At 44.0% G+C, this 15,704-nt stretch overlaps 1 protein-coding gene across 9 annotated transcripts in view; it reads left to right on the forward strand.

Moving 5' to 3' along the window:
• Window positions 1-15,704, forward strand: part of EYA2 (EYA transcriptional coactivator and phosphatase 2) — a 252,785-nt gene that overhangs the window by 80,939 nt on the left and 156,142 nt on the right. The window lies entirely within an intron of this gene.

Genomic DNA, 15,704 nt, shown 5'->3' on the forward strand with positions numbered 1-15,704 from the left:
ACAAAAATAGATGCATACAAACTATCTTTGACATAGAGAGAAAAAAGAAATGGCACAATCAAAGCAATGCCTCCATCCAGAGACCTGATCACTGTACAGGCAATGCATCTACCAGGTCTCACTTTCCAATGTGCTCCGTTTGTCAATCCAAGGATCCCACTTTTGATGAAAAATGTGTAGCTTGTCAGCAACCGTGGCATTAATTTTTACAGAAAGGTGTTTCCGTTTTTTTTAAAGCATCAGCTGTTAATTTGCAATCCTGCAATGCCTTACCATGTAACGCATGCTTTACAGAGGTTCTTTTCCGTGCAGAAGGGACGTTTAAAATTATGCTCTTGCATTAGCAGAGGATTGGACTATGTCAGCGGGTGTTGTGGGGGTGTGCACACACATGTGCATGCATGCGCTTAACTGTTAACGGGGTGGTGTTAAGTGGTTAAGGGATACCCGAGGTGACATGAGATAGACATGGATATGGACTTTGCCTAGCACACAAATAACTATGCTGTGTTCCTTTTTTTTTCTTTCTCTGCCTGAAAGAGTTAAATATCAGATATGTAAGTGGCTGACTCAGTCCTGACTCAGACAGGAAGTGATTACGGTGTGACCCTCACTGATAAGAAATTAGATCCATAAAACACTTTTCTAGTAGAAAATAGCTTCTGAGAGCAGGAAAGAGATAAAAAGGTCAATAGTTCATAAGTGTTAGCTCTGGCATACTTCAATTAATTTGTCATTAAGCAAAAACAATAAAACAGTTAAAACTTAAAAAAGTACATTTAAACATAAAATAAAACTGTGGAATATCTTAAAAAGTCATTTTTAGGAGAAGGAAGATAGATACAATCGTTTATTTCATTAGTTTATTTTCACCTCGGGTGTCCTTTAAAGGGTGCATTACGTGTGTTTTGTTCTTGTTATGTGCAAAATCTTACTGTGAACCTAAACAACACCAGCAAACAGGATATCCACCCAATACTATATAGCAATATATAGCGCCCGTCTCACCTTAGTGATCAGACAATGCAAAGGTATTTAAGAAACGGAGCTCTGGGCTAACTTCTATGTATATATAATTAATTAATTTATTGATAATTCATGATGCAAAAAGACAGACAAACATTTATAAAAAAAAAAACCTAAAAACAAATTCCAAACTGGCCAGCATCAAGCATATGTCCCTATGTAGGAGTGCACTCCCTGCATTGACAGGTATCAATCATGCATGCATGTATTTTTCTTCAGGCCCAGTTAGAATTGAAATGGTGACCACCAATATCCAGATCAGGCTCACTTGGTTCTCTTCAACTCTGACCCCGTGTGCATACTCAGCACGCCTCTCTGTATAGATACGCAACCATTACTGACACCCAAAAGATATGTCAAACCTCTACCGGACTTTCCGCATTGACCCTGGGATGTTGTTACTTCATAGCCATATAGAGCAGTTATGGCAGACGGATTTCCGCTCACCGCGCGATTCCTCACGTACCTCAAACAGGTCTGCGTGGTGCGGGAGCTGATGATCCCAGCCTATGCTGCATACATACTTTGTTTTGGCGTAGAGTGGAAAGAGGCCGTTCACCGCGAGTTTGCAGAGCGGAGGCCAGGAGGAAGGTTGCGGAGGCACGGGGAACAGAGAACACGCCCATCGGACGTCACACGCACATGACGCGTTTCATCCCAAACAGGATTTCATCAGACGTACTGCTCCATAACTGCTCTATATGGCTATGAAGTAACAACATCCCAGGGTCAATGCGGAAAGTCCGGTAGAGGTTTGACATATCTTTTGGGTGTCAGTAATGGTTGCGTATCTATACAGCGAGGCGTGCTGAGTATGCACACGGGGTCAGAGTTGAAGAGAACCAAGTGAGCCTGATCTGGATATTGGTGGTCACCATTTCAATTCTAACTGGGCCTGAAGAAAAATACATGCATGCATGATTGATACCTGTCAATGCAGGGAGTGCACTCCTACATAGGGACATATGCTTGATGCTGGCCAGTTTGGAATTTGTTTTTAGGGTTTTTTTTTATAAATGTTTGTCTGTCTTTTTGCATCATGAATTATCAATAAATTAATTAATTATATATACATAGAAGTTAGCCCAGAGCTCCCTTTCTTAAATACCTTTGCTTACTGTGAACCTAGCCTTAGAAAATTAGTTGTAGTATTTTAGAGTCTGTGCAACTATCATCGTATACAGCACCAAGAGCAAGATCCTCTCTAATAAAACAAATCCAGGACAACTGTTTGTTTACTGAGAGTTCTGAAGCCAATACAAAATATACCCGATCTCCCAGAAATACTTGGGGTGGGGGGATTTAAACATATCTAAACATCCTAGGCTGTGACATCACTGGGAGGGCAGGGATATATATTTAATACACAGCACAGCAATATGTATCTGAAGCTGAAACCAGGAAAGTTATTGTAACATTTTCTACCCAATTATTTTTGTTGGCTGTAACATTGAACTAAACAGTTTTCTCTGCTTGAAACTAGAAAGCTGCCAAATTTTCTTTGTTTTCTTTTTTTTCTTTTATAGTGAAACCTTTATTATTAGCTCTCATCTGAAGAAACCATTTTAGAAAGGAAATTCAGGCATCAGGTATGCGTGTGACGCAGCAGCGTATCAGACTCTGGCTCCATGTATACTATACTGGGATGAGGAGAGATTGAATTTCTCATCTGTGACAACTTCTTCAAAGCTGAGAAATGTTTAAGCAGGCTGGTCCACGCCAGCTGCGTTCTGCTGCATTTTCCAGGACTATTGGTTATTTTTAGTGCTGCTCCTTCACACCAGTGCATCCTCATGTTGCAGTGACTTCAGCAAGTCTTACATGATGCATTTTTGTGCATTGTCTGGCTCTTTGCACTCATGAGGCCCATATGCAAATGACTTTTTCACCTGAGTTTTCTACTAGGAGATACATTCTTCTCTTTTAAATAACCTTCCAGCATTTTGGAACTGATAAAGTATCACAAAGTAGGTGAAAAAGTACTGACAACATTATTTTGAGTGTTTTCTTGCTTGCTGGCGGTTTAGGGCCCGTTCAGACTACAAAATGCGGACCGCAACGCATGCGGACCGCAACGCGTACGAACGCACGCATGTCCGCGTTCGTATGCGTTGCGTGGCTGATCCCATCACTGAAAAGTGAATGGGACAGCCGCGCGTTTTTGTAAAATCTGCGTGCAGCATGCGTTCCCGGACCGCACAGATCCGGAACGCATGCTGTGTGAACATCAGACATTGCACTCTATGCAATGTCTGATGTCGTGCGTTTTGGCCACCTGCACGCGTTTCCAAAACGCGGCTGGAAACGCGTGCAGTGTGAACGGGCCCTTAAATGGCATTTTATAGAAAATATGACCTAGGAGAAAAATCAGGAGATACAGGCCCAATTCATTTTTTCACGTGTGTTCTCTCCGAGGAGATCATTTTCATCTTCTCTTTAAACTAAATTTTCTGCATTTTACTATTGAAAAACTACCCAAAAGTCGGTGAAAAAGTACTATCAAATTTATTTTCAGTATTTTCTTGCTTGCTAGTTGCTTTAAAGACATTTTGTGACAAGTTGTGAATTTATCCTCTAGGAGAAAACTCAGGAGAAACAGTTAACTGCATATAGGCTTGTGGACCTTATTCAAAAAAAAAATTTCACCTGAGTTTTCACCTAGGAGATAATTTTTCAATTTAAAATAACTATTTTTTTCCCACTTAATTATACAACAAAAAAAGTATTTCTTGCTTGTTGGTAGGTTAAAAGGTATTTTATTCACAGGGTGTAAAAATATCTCCTAGGAGAAAAGGAAGTGAATTGCATGTGGGCATGTGTATGCGCAAAGTACAATACATAATGGCATACATGAGAGTAACACACCAGACTGCATGCATTTTTGGTGTAAACCAATACTATTTACAGCTTCGTCATATAGAAACACTCACAAAGGATTTATCAGACTCTGGTCATATGGAGTATTATGTAGACAAATGATAAAACAATTGATGACATAGATCTAGAGATGTGTCTCGGGGCTCCAGAAGAGACTATACACACAAGAATTCAGGTCAGATTGTGCTGTGTTGTGTCAATAGAGAACAGCAAGATGAATGTTGAAGGTTTTATACTTCTGCATTCAGTAGTTCCTCTCTTATTCCATGTACAGCTCTTTTGGATGTCTTCTTCTCCCAAATCCATAAATATTCTCAAAATAAATGTCCCAGAGCCGAGACAAGGCCCTTCAGCACCCAAGGCTGAGAAACCAAAGTGCTCCCTCCATCCCTCCCACCCCAGCCATCACGCACTGATTGCTATTAGACTAAAGGTGCATACACACGCACTACCAGCGGCAACGACGGGTCCGTTGGACCCTCCCGCTGGACGGTCTTTAGCCGTCAGTAGTGCGTGTGTACGCGCTGCCGGCGGACTGATAAGGCTGTTTCTGAACGATCCGCTCAGCGTACACACGTACTACTGTTGGCTAAAAGACCGCCTAGTGGGAGGGTCCGGCGGACCCGTGCGTTTGTACGCACCTTTAGAGGCGCCCCCCCCCAACACCTTAATCTCTAGTTATCTGGCGTGCAGCCACTGTCATGTATCCCCTTTTTCTTATTTCTCTCTGCTTCAAACACAATTGGGGAAAGATAGCTGAGTGAGTTGTGCGCCTCCTCCTACACTACGCCCTGAGCCTCTCTCGCCTCTGCCTTGGCCCTGCTCAGTGGACTTCATTTAATTCACCTTTTCCCCTGAGTTTTCAACCTAGGTCAGTGATTTGCAAACTTGGCTCTCCAGCTGTTAATGAACTAGTCCCACAATGCATTGCAGGAGTCTGACAGTCAAGATTCATAAAGGCAAATGCAATGTGGGACTTGTAGTTACTTAATAGCTGGAGAGCCAAGTTTACAGATCACTGACGTAGGTGACATCTTATGAATAAAATGCTTTTTAGACCACCAGCAAGCAAGAAAGTACTCAGAATAAATTTCATAGTACTTTTTCACCTAGTTTTTGGTACTTTTTCAATTGCAAAGTGCTGACAAGTTACTTTAACCACATAAAGACAAGCAGGCGTTTTAAAACGTACTGCTGGAGCCTCTTAATGGCTCCAGGACGTTTTTATAAGTTGAGCAGCGCTGCTGCTGCTGCTGCTGTGCACATGCATGCTCCTGCGCGCTTCCGCAGTGCACATGAGAAAAGTAAAACAAAATAACACTTTATTTCCAAATAATATATTGTCACCATACTTTGTACTAGGGGCATAATTCAAATCTTGTAATAACCAGGACAAATAGGCAGATAAAATGGGTGTGTTTTATGTACAGTAGCAGTGTTTATATTAAAACTATAGGGGATGAAATTGGAGAAATAGTGTATTTTTTTTTAATTTTTTGCCTTGTTTTTCCCTTTAAAATGCATAGAAAATAAAGTAAATACTGAAAACAAATATCAACCCCAAAAAAGCCTAATTGGTGGTGAAAAAAACAAGATATAGATCATTTCATTGTGATTAGTAGTGATTAAGCTAGTGGCAAATGAAAGGGATGAACGCTGAAAGGTGAAAATCGCTCTTAACCACTTGCCGACCGCCCGCTCATAATGCGCGTCGGCAAAGTGGTAGCTGCAGGACCAGCGACGCACATCTGCGTCGCCGGCTGCAGGCTAATTAATCAGGAAACCGCGGCTGCTTCCTGTCAATTCACGGCGGGGGGCTCCGTGAATAGCCTGCGGGCTGCCGATCGCGGCTCGCAGGCTAAATGTAAACACAAGCGGAAATAATCCATTAATGTACATGTAATGCTAACAGTAGCAGCGTTGTACTAGATCAGCGATCCCCGGCCAATCAGCGGCCGGGGATCGCTGTCACATGACAGGCAGGAGCCTGTTAGAGGCTGCACAGGACAGATCCGTTCCTGTGCAGCCTCCGGGGCAGGGAAAGAGAAGAGGGAGAGGGGGAATCCTGCGGTGGAGGGGGCTTTGAGGTGCCCCCGCCACCCACACGCATGCAGGAGCGATCAGACCCCCCCCAGCACATCATTCCCCTAGTGGGGAAAAAAGGGGGGCGATCTGGTCGCTCTGCCTGTTATTTGATCTGTGCTGGGGGCTGTAGAGCCCACCCAGCACAGATCTTAGAAATCAGCGCTGGTCCTTAAGGGGGGTAAAGCCTGAGTCCTGAAGTGGTTAAAGGGAAGGTCCAAGCAAAATAAAAAAAATGAGTTTCACTTACCTGGGGCTTCTACTAGCCCCATGCAGCCATCCTGTGCCCTCCTAGTCACTCACTGCTGCTCCAGTCCCCCGCTGGCACCTTGCCGACCTCGGAGGTCGGCGGGCCGCATTGCGTATATTTTTACGCATTCCCGCTAGTACAGGAACATTAACACATACATTTTTACGCGTTAGTGGTGCAACGCGTAAAAATTTACGCATTGAACCACTAACGCATAAAAATGTATGTGTTAATGTTCCTGCCCTTAGCGGGAATGCGTAAAAATGTACGCAATGCGGCCCGCCGACGTCCGAGGTCAGCAAGGTGCCAGCGGGGGACTGGAGCAGCAGTGAGTGACTACGAGGGCACAGGATGGCTGTGTGGGGCTGGTAGAAGCCCCAGGTAAGTGAAACTCATTTTTTTATTTTGCTTGGACCTTCCCTTTAAGTGGTTAAACACAATGCTGAGTACACACGTTACATTTTTTCGTGCGATTTTGCGACCCGATCGTTTTTTCGGCACGATTCTGCACTTGATTCTGTGCTCGATTCTCTTATATTCATTCCTTTTTCTTATCTTTTCCCATTCACCGCTATGAGAAATTGAGCGCGGAAACGATCGGGAGCAATATCGGACATGACGGATCCATCTATCGCACGGAATATCGTACTGTGTGTACCCAGCATAAGAGGAAGGAAAAAAGGTGAATTGGATTGGCACCAATGACTGTTCGGTGATATTCAGATCCGGGCAATATTTCAAAGTCAAAGCAGACTTTCAACATATCATCAGGGTTTGGTTTTCAGTGGATTCCAGAAATGACTAGAGAATTGTTTACATATTTTTTTAATCTGAATCAAGTATTATTGGGAAATAGTTCTGTTGGAGGAACTTTAAGAAATTAAACAAAATAACTTTTATGTGAAAGCATCCATGTAGATTGAGAGACAGGGAAACCTACAATGAGAAATGATATGAAAGGTATATGCCCCCCCTTATGGAATACCTGTATAGATTGTTGATGTATTGGGCAAATGTTGCCTAAAATCAACACATTATGTTTGAGTGGAGAGGGGTCAACCTACGTAAATTCTTTGGGAAGTTTCTGATCATTTTGCATGACAGTTTAAAGAGGAATTTTAGCAAAAAGGGGGAATAAATCAAAGTGAGAAGTTGAAAAATAGAAGATCAAGAAATGATTTCTATCCATATCCATGTAATTTGTTCATGTTGTTTGATCCACAATCAGCCTGCACGTAATCATCTTTACTACTGACAGACATGAAAAAAAAGCACCAACGGCCATCCTATATAATAAATCCCCTGTGTCCCTGCGTCCTTCTTTGTCCCTGTGTCCGTGCTTCCAGACCTGACAGTTTGCTGTCTGTGAACCTCATTGCATTGTGGGAAATAACAGCTTTTTCCAACTGCCAACTCCCTGTGTGGATATACTTCAGACATTGGTGGGGGAAGGGTGAGCAGGACGTGTTCATGCGGGAGTTGCGGGGGGTTATAGCGGCCATGGCCTAGTGCCCATTTTTTAACGGGTGGCCTTTTTACTAGTTCTATCTATAAAAAGCGATTGGCTAAAAGGTTTTTTTTTCTAGATATACATATGCACAGAGGGAGATACTGCTTGTTCGGCAGTTGTAAAAAGCCGTTATTTCCCATGATGCAGTAACGCTCCCAGACAGACCTAGGTCCTGACATCATACTGTGGGAGGGGTCTAACCACAATACAGACCCCCCTGATGATGTATGCAAGAAAAAAGTAAATATTTCTCATGGGAAAAGGGGCTATTCGCTACTGTTTGGGATGAAGTTCAATCCTTGGATACAGTTCCTCTTTAACCACTTGAAGACCGCAGTGTTGAAACCCCCCCCCTAAAGACCAGGCCATGTTTAGTTAAATAGGCCACTGCAGCTTTAAGGCTAAGCTGCATGGCCGTTAAACTCTGCACACAAGTGATTTCCCCCACCCTTTTCTCCACACCAACAGAGCTCTCTGTTGGTGAGGTCTGATCGCTCCCCCAATGTTTGTTTGTTTTTTAAATAAATATTTATATTATTTTTAAATAAAATGTTGCTTTTTTATTATTTTTATTACCCTCTCTCCTTCCCCTGGCCAGCCTATCAGCACGATCAGCTATGATAGGCTTCAGCCTATCAACATGGATCGCTTCCCTGTGTCCCAGGGGAACAGCCGTGTCACACAGCCTGCGTGCGATCTCCTGCTAGCCCCATAGACAGACCGTTCGCGGTCCTGGGGCTGCTGCACTGCTTACGCCATTTGGCGTGGAGCAGTCGGCAAGTAGTTTAGAATGATTGCTGAGCTCAGCTCCACTGGTCAGTCTGTTCTGTTCTATGGAGAAGGAAGGATGAGCAGTAGGCTCTCTGTCTGATGCAGGATTCAAAGTTCCTGTTACAGTTGCGGTCAGCAGAGAGCTATCCACCCCACTGCACTGCTGAAGGGAAGCCCAAATTGCAACATTTAGAAGAGTTCATGGAGAAGCATGTGATCAGTTGATAGATTTGTAAGGTTCTGATTTGCTGTGATGACTTGTTTTACTTGAGGATTTGGGATTGACTTGATGACCTGGTTTAACACATGATCAAGACCAGCAAATCAGAACCTTACAAATTAGCTGATAAAACTGATCACATGCTTCTCCATGAGCTCTTCTAATGCTGGGCTCTTCTAATACACGGCTCTAATAATATCCGATGTGTCCGATGACCGCGGTGATCGATTCTGCGCTCGATCCCTGCGGGCGGACAATAGCGGCGAATCAAGCGGGAGATAAGAAGCGCCGGCGGGGACGAGCGGGAATCGATTTGGGTGCACGCGTAGACGAGCGGGGACACTGCGGGAGTCGATCCGGCAGATAATCGGCCGCCGGATCGACCCATGTATGCCCAGCATAAGTGTTGCCATTCTTAACTATCAGTCGCATGTGTTCTAAAACAGGAATCATTTTTTCATGTTTGTATACCTGCAAAACACAACACGTTCCTGAGGTTTCTGTCCCTTTAAAGATGGCCCTGGGTTTTCTAACTGCGCAGGAAGTGGTTAAAAGCCATGCTGACGCTGCGCCTCTCCGGCCTTGGCTGGTCGTTTATTTTCTCACCGCACTCCGTAAACCCCGTGAAAGATAAAGAGAAGAAACAGAATTCAGCCAGATCGATTTGGCCAATTTTCACTTCAACATTAACAAGACTTTTCCGGTGAGAGGAAATTAAAAATTTCAGATCGCACGGGGCGAGCAGCGAGATTAACACAATTCCGCAAACGTGAACTTTAAGTAAAGATCACGGGCTACTTTCATTCTGGATAATGTCATAAAAACACACACAAAACGGAGGGAAAACATGACAAGACACAAACCCTGCCAAATGTAACAAGAGCCATTACCGTACAAAGCTGACCTGTGTAGTGTAGTTTGTACTCTGCAGAGGCCTTCCAGTGCTGCCGTAACTCATCTGCTTGCTGTAGATTTATCACCCAGTGGATTAGAGGCAATATTTTGCTCTGCATTATGCAATCGAAGGGAAATTCTTCTACTTTCTGTAAACAATTGCCATGTACATTAAACTCCCCACAATACAGAACTTAGGCAAATGGAAGTTTCAGCTAACCGGCATGACTGAGTGGTGGTGGTAACTTTGCTTTCGGCAGGTTTTGAGGCTTATAGAATTCTCGAGCCTCAAGCAAAGTCTAGTAGCATTTCTGCAAAACCTAGCGGCTTCCGGCGTCTGTGCACACAAGTCGGCGGGTCAGGTGACCCAATGTGGGTCAGGTGACACGCCAGCTTGCATGCACGGGGGAAGCCGCTAGGGGCTGCAGGAAGGCTGCTAGACGTCGCTGGAGGCTCGGTAAGTATTTAGAGGGGGAGGTTTGTGCTTCTTAGGCCGGTAGCTCAAGCGCCCGGCAAGCATATGTATCCGGCATCAGGTGATCCCTGCTGGTTCCGGATACAGAGGACCTACACTGAAAATAAGCACTAGCATGATTTTTCAGGATTCTTGAGGATGCCTAAAATATAAGCCCTAATCCAATCCTAGTTACAGTTCATAAGAAAGTCAATTTCTATAGTATCCAGGTATACTTCTAAAAAAGTGAAAGCAATTGGCTATAGAATGCAGCAGGATAGATAAACCCTTCACCAGGGAAAGCAGATACCCTCAAAAAGAATCACACAAGACCTAAAAAAGGCTAGGCTCACAGTGGGATCTTGCTTTCCCTGTATAATGGACGCAACGCAATGGAATGTAAAATCATACCACGCGTTACGGCTGCTTTGTGTTGCATACAGTAAAGTACAGTGAAGCTTACAGTCCAATGGAAAGTATGCTTCACTTCTGCTGTTAATGCATGCGTTAACCACATTTAATCAAGCGTATGTACAGGAGGCCACAACCCCCAAGCAATCCGCTCGGCAGATCAACTCACCTGACCGCCACTGTGTGATGTCATGCATCACGTAGCAACAGAATGCATTGTCAGCTTCATATCTGACACGTGTCTGTACTGGCTGACCCAGCAATGTCGCCCAAGGGGATCGGGTCCTGAACCCCAACAGCCAGGTCACATAAGTCAAAGGTGTGTAGGCACATTTACAGATCTTATGCACGTTCTCATATCTTTGAAGGCTTCGTGTGTCCAGATCTGCACTCCTGCTGTGGCCTTGCATGCTGGAGTGCTATTTGCTGGAGGCCTTGCATCATGGAGTGCTATTTGCTGTACTGGTTTTGAAATATTCTGCATTTGGGATAATGAAGCGAGATGTGTGACCAACCCAAGGTGGGGAGAAAAACCCACAATGCAAACATACAGTAGTTGTTGAAAAAAAAAGTATCAAAGACTTGAAGTGTACCTGAAATGGCATCTAAAGGAATGAAGTGAACATGTCCCAGTGTAGAATAGTGCTTGCACTCACATTCAGCATTATCCCCCTGTCCTCAGTATAACTCCCGGAGTAAGTGATGGTAGGAGCAGTCTTCCGAAGTGTGACCGAAAAAGCACTCTGTAAGGGTGGATGGGGGAATTATGGAGCTGCGTTGGGGTTGAGGCTCCAGGAGTCTTCTTTGCCTGGAGTTTGATAGTGGGCATTACAATGTTTGCCTGAAGCCCTTCTTAGTCCTGGAGCCCACTGCAAAACTATATCACTAATTGCAATCGCTAGCGTTTTTAATGAGCAGTTTGTAAGCGATTTCATGAGTGATTGCTGTCGATTTTGGTAGCATTTTTAAAAAGTGTCAGCTGTTTGCCAGCGATTTGCGGTTTTAATTCTGATTAGTCCTTTCAATTCATTTTAATTTTGTTACAGTGTGCAGTAATGTAAAAACGCTAGCAAAATCGCTCTGTGTGGGTGTTGACGAGCGATTACACCAGTGTTTATGTACTTTACATTGCAGTAGCGCTAATGCTAATCACTAAACGCTAAAAATGCTGCATGTCCTGCCTTTGAGATTTTGGTAGTTGTAATTGCTCCAGTGGAATTTGGCCCATCCATTAACATTAGCTGAGCGTTTATGGAAATCGCTAGCGGTTTGAATCGCTCCTTAAATGCCCACAAAATCGCTCCTGTGGGTTTGAGCCCTTAAGGTGGCCATACATGGTACAATTTTTTAATTTTTTTTCGATTAGATAATTTAGTTCGATTATTCCATTAGATCGAATTTAAAGATTTTTCCAGCATGTCCGATCAGATTTTTCTCGAAAAAACGGGATAATCCTTCAAATTTCTTGATCGAAAAAAAAAAATATCTTTTCAACTTTCATTCGATTCGATCATTTAGATTGAATAAACGGGAAAATCGGATGTTTTTATTGTATCGTGTATGGGCACCATTATTAGTCTTTTCATCAGTTTAAAACTGGACCTGACACAGTGCAGATTTATTTTAAGATTTGTATCAGCCGTAACAATTAAATGTTTTTTCTTTAAAGGTTATTATGCTGTTGCTTATCTTTCAGAGCAGAGAGGAAGTTCTAAGTTCAGGTCTGCTTTAAAAGCAGAAAATTCCACGTAAAACTTCTTGTGCAATAACTGTAACAAAAAGCGAAAGCGGTTTATGAATCGGCCAGCGTGAAGCCGTTTAGGTAGAAATGAAAACTATGAGCGAGTTCATCTGAATGTCTTCTTTCAGACAACACACAGAAGTCTCCTCTGCAGGTTTTCATTTTCTCGGCAGACTTTTGAGAGGTCTCTGATGAGATTCCTTGGCCTGGAAACAAATGTATCTGGTTGAATATCTAATCCACCGGTTGCACAGTGAGGTTACAGTTCCCACCTTCCCTCCCCCATCCTGCGGCGGGGGCTAGCGCTCCCCTCCCAACGCTAACAGATTCTGACACCGCGCTTCCTGCAGAATACTTCCTGAATTGTTGTGATTTGGCTCTGCGCTATTCTCCTGGCCTCTGGTACGCACAGCTTGCTCTTTATTTCAGAGAGTTTTGCTGATAGCGAGCCTCTCCTTTCTGATGTGGTCTTAGGCAACTTAGCTTGGCCATACACGGGACAATTCGTTAGGAGTTTTAATGAAGTTTGGTGTCTCTTGACAACCTTCAGGAGATAGTAACTGAAAGAACAATTGGAACAGTATATTGAAGTTGTTCATTGTGAGGTTGTCTAAAGATTTTAATAATTGTGTCCACTTACTTCCTCTTAAAATAGTAACAGATCTACAGATATAGATATCAATGTGTCATTGTACTGTGACCCCAAACATCGCAGCTACCCCCACCCCCACCCCCTCGATTAATCAAAACTCCCATGTGGTATATAATGAATAATTTTGGCCAAAAATTAATCAAAAGCACAGTCGGGTGGGCATGTTGTGGTGTAGATTTCTAGCAGGTGCGCATGAAAATCAACTGGGGGAGGGGGGAGGGAAGTTCTACTTTTCTTTCTCAAGGCTTCTTCCAACCCTACCCCCCCAGGGTCCCACAGTGTCCACTCTGTCGCTGTGCCCTTCCATAAGATCGCTTGTCACAGGCCACTATGCATGTATGGCCCAGGCCACGCACCTCCTGAATTGCACTCCAGTGGCCGAGAGATGTATACATGGGCGCAGTAGCCCATGACTTGTCCAGTCTTTTGGAGGGGCACAGTAGCACACCAGTGTGGACCGGGAGGAAAACAATGGACTTGTATGGCCTTGGGTAAGTAAAAGAGAACTTTTCTCCACAAAATTCTTCTCACCCTCATCTCAAGTACATTTTAAGTGCGTCATCGTTATGTACCCACGAATGCCAATGTGCCATTGTTCTGAGACCTGAAGTGTCAACGTGTTATTGTTCTCTTACCCCAATGCCACTTCCTCTGTGACTCCCACCATGTGCCAATGTGTCATTGATATACAACTGCAAGTATATCAGTGTGGCATTGTTCTGTAACCTCAAGTGTCAGTGTGTCATTGTTCACACTGAGGCAGGGAACACACTTGACTGTTTTCGTGCGCATTTTCTGCACAGAAAAACTGAGAACTCATGTTAATCAATGTGCTAGTACACACTTACTGTGTTGTTCGCGCGCAGAAAAAAACTGACATTCTGCATCCTGATTCTGCACATTTTGGCAGTTTTCTGTATCAATTACATCAGCTGCTGTGAAAAAACGCGCGCGTTTTCCTGCATGGAAACACACTTAGTGTGCAGAAAAAGTATGCAGAAAAACGCGCGCGGAAAACTGAAAGTCAAGTGTGTTCCCTGCCTGAGGGTCAGGGTTTCATTGTTTGGGATGGTAAGTGTCATGTTATTGCTCTGTAATCGCTGGTTTCAGTGTGTCATTGTTCTGCAAGTTTTATTCTATCATTTTTCCATTACCCCCAAGTGTCATTCTATCATTGTTCTGTAGCCATGACTGTCAGGGTGTCATTGCTTGTAATCCCGTGTGTCCTTATTGTCCATCAGCAAGTGTCAGTGTATGATGATGCTAGGACAGCCAGGTGTCAGTGTGTAGTTGTGCTCGGGCCCCTGGCTGTCCTTCTTGTTTCGGTGATTGGGGGTCCCAGCTGTGTTGATATCATTGCTGTGTAATGGCAGGTGTCAGTGTCTCATGGTCTCAGGGGGTAACAATAGACCCTGCAAGGGATGCAGTGGCAGGGGGGCCCAGAAGCTGCCGGGGTCCCGTTCAGTGAGAATGACATGTAAGGGTAAGGAGAGAAAAAAACTTTCTGCTCTTTGCACAGTGTTCTAATGACTGCATCTGCTCAGCCACTGATAAGGAATCATAAAAAGTTTTGCAGACACATATTTGTAGACAGTCCCCATTCAGTGTTCAGCAGGCTCTTGTCTTGTGTACAGCCTGTTCTACCCCAGCCTTTATACTCCTCTCCAAGTGCCGTGTACTGTAGTGATGCTTGAAAAGTCTGGGCACGGAGAGAAGATGGGAGTGGGGCCCATCCAAAGTTTTGCAGGGGCCCCCGTGATTTCTTGTTGCACCCCTGCATGGTCTTGTAACATCCTGCAACTTTGGTGATCCTCCATTACTATTTCATCGAGCAATTAAACGATTGACTTTATTGGTCGATGAACTGGTGGCCCACACACTAGTTTTTGCACCTCCATGCTCTAAAATCAAAAATCAATTCTGTGTTCATTGAAATCATGGTAACTGTAGCCAATTCCGTTACAATCAACCAAAGCCCAATCATCCCCAATTCACACTAGGCAGATACCTAGGTTCTGGAGAGAGTCTAGGGGCCTGGTGGATGCTAGCCCCACCAAATCTTACTAAAAAAGCCAGTTGATCATCAGCCGTGGGCAATAAACTGCTATCCTGCCTCAGGCCCCATTTCATGTTGATCCTTTTCTGTGATCAACCGTTATTTTCCATCCTGCCTGATCAAGTTAATTTGTCAATTTTACCAGATAACGGACAGAATAGAACACGCTCCATTCTACCCCAATCCGATTAAAGGATCAAACCGAATGGTTGATTGAGCAGGAAAATCGAGTAATGCATGAGGACCGTTAGTGTAGGATTTTTCTGGGTCACCAACTGTCAGTGTGTCACTGTTCTTGTTTCTACAGAGCTACAGATTGCCCAGCAAGCTCATGGGGAACCACAACATCTAGGAGTGTGCAAGGGGCTCAAAAGGACACAAAAGTCCTCTTACTAATATGCTGTATGCATGTTGGAATATTGTGGCTCTGTACAATTAACAAGCTGACACATCATTGCATTCCAGCAGTTCTAGAGGTCTGTTTGGCTTTCAGGGACACCAAAGGGACAATTTGCATATTCAGCAGTGATGCATTATGGGGCACCTCATATACTCACTCCAACCTGAATAATTGCAAATACCTTCTGTTTTGAGAAGGCAAATATCATATTTCTACAGAGATCCTTCTTGTTGGTTCCATGAATCCTAGTTTCCCCTGGTGGGGGATTAGTGCCAGTGTAGGCAGGCAGTACTGCTTCCCTTCCTGCCTGTTACACGCAGGATAGTAGTGTAGTGTCATTCTGTCAGTACAGTGCTGCAG

This window comes from Hyperolius riggenbachi, chromosome 12 (genome assembly GCF_040937935.1).
Source record: "Hyperolius riggenbachi isolate aHypRig1 chromosome 12, aHypRig1.pri, whole genome shotgun sequence".
Lineage (NCBI taxonomy): Eukaryota > Metazoa > Chordata > Amphibia > Anura > Hyperoliidae > Hyperolius > Hyperolius riggenbachi.